We start from the raw sequence: 6,294 nt of genomic DNA on the forward strand, positions 1-6,294 counted from the left end.
CCTCCTTGGACATGTGAAACCAACCTGGGGCCCACCTGGGCACACCTGGAACCCACCTGGGCACACCTGGAACCCACCTGGGCACACCTGGATCTCACCTTAAACCCACCTGGGCACACCTGGGACCCTTCCTGAACACCTGGAACCCACCTGGGCACACCTGGAACCCACCTGGATATACCTGGGCACACCTGGGACCCTCCTTGAATCCCTGAAACCAACCTGGAACCCACCTGGGCACACCTGGGACCCTCCCTGGACACCTGGAACCCACCTGGGCACACCTGGAACTCACCTGGATCTCACCTTAAACCCACCTGGGCACACCTGGGACCCTCCTTGGACACCTGAAACCAACCTGGAACCCACCTGGGCACACCTGGAACCCACCTGGATCTCACCTTAAACCCACCTGGGACCCTTCCTGAACACCTGGAACCCATCTGGGCACACCTGGATATACCTGGGCACACCTGGGACCCTCCCTTGGACACCTGAAACCAACCTGGGCACACTTGGGCACACCTGGATCTCACCTTAAACCCACCTGGGCACACCTGGTCTCACCTGGGACCCCCCTTGGACACCTGAAACCAACCTGGAACCCACCTGGGCACACCTGAGTCTCACCTGGGACCCCACCTGGGCACACCTGGATCTCACCTGGGCACACCTGGGACCCTCCATAGACACCTGGAACCCATCTGGGCACACCTGGATCTCACCTTAAACCCACCTGGACCCACCTTGGGCACCCCTTGGACACCTGCCCCCCCCCCCCAATAAAGGCACAGGTGACTCAGCCAGGTGTGTCCACATGTGTTTATTGTTTGGGGAAAAAATACCAAAAAAATTCTCAAAAAAAATTAAAAAAACACCTAAAATTTCAAATTAATTCACAAAAATCGCACAAGTAAAAATCCCGCCAAAATACAAAAAAATTTAAAAAAAAAATTGCAGGAAAAATCCACTAAATCCATTACAAAAATAAAAATCCCCCGCCACACAAAAAAAAAGTCAAAAATGTCACCAAAAAAAGCGCGACTGCCGTAAAGGGCAGTGCCATCCTCCCACGTTTCCCTGAGACTTTAGAGCACAAAGGGATTCAATCTCTTTATGGTCTCTCCCGCCGCACCGGTGCTGTCCCGGTACCGGAGCTCTTTGCTCATTCCCGGTCCCGCCGCCATGTTGGCTCCCTCACGCCGCCCTGGTGAGGGAGCCCGCGCATGCGCACTTGCTACAACCCCCCCTTCTCTCCCGCACCGCCGCCCGTGGCCGCTTTCCCCTTTCCGCCGCCGCTCGGCACCGCAGCCCTCCCGCTTCAGAGCCGCTTGACGGCGCGGCTCCCGTTCCTTCGTTCCCCTTCACAGCCGCAGCTGCGGCCCCGTTCCCGTAGCTCCACCGCCTCCCGGCACCGCCTGCCGCCATCTTGGCTCCCTCACGCCGCCCTAGTTGGCAACCGCGCATGCGCACTTGCTACAACCCCCCCCCTTCTCTCCCGCGCCGCCGCCCGTGGCCGCTTTCCCGTTTCCGCCGCCGCTCGGCACCGCAGCCCTCCCGCTTTAGAGCCGCTGGACGGCGCGGCTCCCGTTCCTTCGTTCTCCTCCACAGCCGAAGCCGCGGCCCCGTTCCCGTAGCTCCGCCGCCTCCCGGCACCGCCTGCCGCCATCTTGGCTCCCTCACGCCGACCGAGTGGGGCAACCGCGCATGCGCAGTGCCTACAACCCGCCCCGCCACCGCTTTCCCGCTCCTGCCGCCGTCGCCGCCGCAAAGCGGCCGAGCGGCGCCTTCCCCAGCGCAGCCCCCCCGCTTTAGAGCTGCTGGACGGCGCGGCTCCGGTCCGGTCCTTGCCCCGCTCCCGTTCGCGCAGCTCCGCCGCCGCCTCCCCGCCCGCCGCCATTTTGGCTCCCGCACGCCGCCCTAGTGATGCGCATGCGCAGTGCCTACAAGCTCCCCTCAGCAGCCTCCCGCCGCCTCCTCCCCGCTCCTCCCGCCACCCCGGTTCATCTTCCGCTGACGAGGCCGCTCCGTGGTCGCTGTCCCGCTCCTGCCGCCGCTGCTCCGTGGCCGCCCCGTGCCCCCTTCCCGCAGCTCCGTCCCCTCCCGCACCTCCCGGTCCGGCCCGCGCGCCGCCATTTTGGCTCCCCCACCCCGCCCTAGTGAGGCAGACAACGCATGCGCAGCACTGCAAACCCGTCCCAGTGAGATCACTCCGCGCCGCTGCTTCCGGGTTTAGCAGCACGCATGCGCAGTTGGTACAACGGCCCCCAGCAGTATCCCTCCGCGCCGACTTTTAAAATTAAACCACAAAAATTGCACAAGAGAAATCCCACCAAAATACAAAACAAAAAAAAAAAAAAAAATTGAAAAATAATTCCAGGAAAATTACCCCAAATACACTAAAAAAAAAAATTCCCCCCAAAAAAGTCAAAAATGTCACCAAAAAAAGCGCGACTGTCGTAAAAGCCGCCGTAAAGCGCGACTGTCGCAAAAGGTGCCGTAAAGCGCGACTGTCGTAAAATCGGCCGTAAAGCGCGACTGTCGTAAAAGGTGCCGTAAAGCGCGACTGTCGTAAAAGCGGCCGTAAAGCGCGACTGTCGTAAAATCGGCCGTAAAGCGCGACTGTCGTAAAATCGGCCGTAAAGCGCGACTGTCGTAAAAGGGGCCGTAAAGCGCGACTGTCGTAAAAGGTGCCGTAAAGCGCGACTGTCGTAAAATCGGCCGTAAAGCGCGACTGTCGTAAAACTGCCGTAAAGCGCGACTGTCGTAAAATCGGCCGTAAAGCGCGACTGTCGTAAAAGCCGCCGTAAAGCGCGACTGTCGTAAAAGGCGCCGTAAAGCGCGACTGTCGTAAAAGCGGCCGTAAAGCGCGACTGTCGTAAAACGGCCGTAAAGCGCGACTGTCGTAAAACTGCCGTAAAGCGCGACTGTCGTAAAATCGGCCGTAAAGCGCGACTGTCGTAAAAGCGGCCGTAAAGCGCGACTGTCGTAAAAGCGGCCGTAAAGCGCGACTGTCGTAAAACTGCCGTAAAGCGCGACTGTCGTAAAAGCGGCCGTAAAGCGCCACTGTCGTAAAAGGTGCCGTAAAGCGCGACTGTCGTAAAAGGTGCCGTAAAGCGCGACTGTCGTAAAACTGCCGTAAAGCGCGACTGTCGTAAAAGGCGCCGTAAAGCAGCACTGTCGTAAAATCGGCCGTAAAGCGCGACTGTCGTAAAAGGTGCCGTAAAGCGCGACTGTCGTAAAAGCCGCCGTAAAGCGCGACTGTCGTAAAATCGGCCGTAAAGCGCGACTGTCGCAAAAGGGGCCGTAAAGCGCGACTGTCGTAAAAGCCGCCGTAAAGCGCCACTGTCGTAAAATCGGCCGTAAAGCGCGACTGTCGTAAAATCGGCCGTAAAGCGCGACTGTCGTAAAAGCGGCCGTAAAGCGCGACTGTCGTAAAACTGCCGTAAAACGCGACTGTCGTAAAAGGTGCCGTAAAGCGCGACTGTCGTAAAAGGTGCCGTAAAGCGCGACTGTCGTAAAATCGGCCGTAAAACGCGACTGTCGTAAAAGGTGCCGTAAAGCGCGACTGTCGTAAAAGGTGCCGTAAAGCGCGACTGTCGTAAAACTGCCGTAAAGCGCGACTGTCGTAAAATCGGCCGTAAAGCGCGACTGTCGTAAAAGCGGCCGTAAAGCGCGACTGTCGTAAAATCGGCCGTAAAGCGCGACTGTCGTAAAAGCCGCCGTAAAGCGCGACTGTCGTAAAAGGTGCCGTAAAGCGCGACTGCCGTAAAGCGCGACTGTCGTAAAAGCGGCCGTAAAGCGCGACTGCCGTAAAAGGTGCCGTAAAGCGCGACTGTCGTAAAAGGTGCCGTAAAGCGCGACTGTCGTAAAAGGTGCCGTAAAGCGCGACTGTCGTAAAACTGTCGTAAAGCGCGACTGTCGTAAAATCGGCCGTAAAGCGCGACTGTCGCAAAAGGTGCCGTAAAGCGCGACTGTCGTAAAAGGTCCCGTAAAGCGCGACTGTCGTAAAAGGTGCCGTAAAGCGCGACTGTCGTAAAACTGCCGTAAAGCGCGACTGTCGTAAAAGGTGCCGTAAAGCGCGACTGTCGAAAAAAGTGCCGTAAAGCGCGACTGTCGTAAAATCGGCCGTAAAGCGCGACTGTCGTAAAACAGCCGTAAAGCGCGACTGTCGCAAAAGGTGCCGTAAAGCGCGACTGTCGTAAGAGGTGCCGTAAAGCGCGACTGTCGTAAAATCGGCCGTAAAGCGCGACTGTCGTAAAAGGTGCCGTAAAGCGCGACTGTCGTAAAATCGGCCGTAAAGCGCGACTGTCGTAAAAGGTGCCGTAAAGCGCGACTGTCGTAAAAGGGGCCGTAAAGCGCGACTGTCGTAAAACTGCCGTAAAGCGCGACTGTCGTAAAAGCCGCCGTAAAGCGCGACTGTCGTAAAATCGGCCGTAAAGCGCGACTGTCGTAAAAGGTGCCGTAAAGCGCGACTGTCGTAAAAGGCGCCGTAAAGCGCGACTGTCGTAAAGACGGCTGTAAAGCGCCAGTGTCGTAAAAGGCGCCGTAAAGCGTGACTGCCGTGAAACTGCCGTTAATACCGACTGTCTTTGCAGAGGTCGTAAAGCGCGACTGCCGTAAAGGGCAGTGCCATCCCCCCACGTTTCCCTGAGACTTTAGGACACAAAGGGATTCAATCTCTTTATTGTCTCTCCCGCCGCACCGGTGCTGCCTCGGAACCGGTCCCGGCTCTCGGAGCTCTTTGCTCGTTCCCGGTCCCGCCGCCATCTTGGCTCCCTCACGCCGCCCTAGTGGGGCAACCGCGCATGCGCAGTGCCTACAACCCGCCCTGCCACCGCTTTCCCGCTCCTGCCGCCGTCGCCGCCGCATGGCGGCCAAGCCGGGCCTTCCCCAGCGCAGCCCCCCCGCTGCAGAGCTGCTGGACGGCGTGGCTCCGGTCTGGTCCTTGCCCCGCTCCCGTTCGCGCAGCTCCGCCGCCGCCTCCCCGCCCGCCGCCATTTTGGCTGCCGCACTACTGATGCGCATGCGCAGTGCCTACAAGCCCCCCTCAGCCTCCCGCCGCCTGCTCCCCGCCACCCCGGTTCATCTTCCGCTGACGAGGCCGCTCCGTGGTCGCTGTCCCGCTTCTGCCGCCGCTGCTCCGTGGCCACCCCGCGTCCCGTTCCCCCAGCTCCGTCCCCTCCCGCACCGCCCGGTCCGGCCCGCGCGCCGCCATTTTGGCTCTCGCACACCGCCCTAGTGATGCGCATGCGCAGTGCCTACAAAGCCCCCTTCAGCCTCCTCCCGCGTCCTCCCGCCACCCCGGTTCATCTTCCACTGACGAGGCCGCTGTCCGCTCTGCCGCGTGCTCCGGCACCGTCCGTTGCCCCCAGCTCGTCCTCCCGCACGCCCGTCGGCCCGCGCCCGCCATTTGCTCCGCACCGCTAGGCCGCTGCGCATCCTACACCCGCACCCTCGCCGCTCCTCCGCCGTACCGGATCTCTCCGCCTGTCGCTCCGCTCTGCGCGCTGCTCGTGCCCGTCCTCGGCTCCTCCTCCGACCCCGCCGCATTGGCTCCTTACCGCCCTAGTGAGGCAACCCGCGCATGCGCAGTGCCTACAAAGCCCCGTCAACAGCCTCCCGCCGCCTTCTCTCCGCTCCTCCCGCCACCCCGGGGATCATCTCCCGCTCCGTGGTCGCTGCCCCGCTCCTGCCGCCGCTGCTCCGTGGCCGCCCCGTGCCCCGTTGCCGCAGCTCCGTCCCCTCCCGCACCGCCCGGTCCGGCCCGCGCGCCGCCATTTTGGCTCCTTCACCCCGCCCTAGTGAGGCAGACAACGCATGCGCAGCGCTGCAAACCCGTCCCAGTGAGATCACTCCGCGCCCCTGCTTCCGGGTTTAGCAGCACGCATGCGCAGTTGCTACCTTGGCTGCACCAGTAGTATCCCTCCGCGCCGACTTTGGGGAATTTTTTTGAGGGAATTTTTGGGGGAATTTATGAAGAAATTTGGGACTTTTGGGGATTTTTTTTAAGGGGGGTTTTGAGAGGACCCACCCCAAGCCTGGGGGAAAGGGGAAAAATCGCCGAGAAATTGTTTGGGGATTTTTCAGGTTTTTTTAAATGGGAATTTCAGGACTTTAACTTAGAGTTTTAATAAGTTTTGGGGGGGGGGGTTATGGTTCTGAATTTCAAATTTTTCCCCTCTCCAAAAAAACCGCAAAAAATCCCACCAAAAACCCCAAAATTTCCCCAAAAAAATTCCCCAAATTAAAAAAAAAAAATCAAAAAACTCCCAAAAAATCCCCTTTAAAAAT

Source organism: Zonotrichia leucophrys, unplaced genomic scaffold, assembly GCF_028769735.1.
Source record: "Zonotrichia leucophrys gambelii isolate GWCS_2022_RI unplaced genomic scaffold, RI_Zleu_2.0 Scaffold_149_112214, whole genome shotgun sequence".
Lineage (NCBI taxonomy): Eukaryota > Metazoa > Chordata > Aves > Passeriformes > Passerellidae > Zonotrichia > Zonotrichia leucophrys.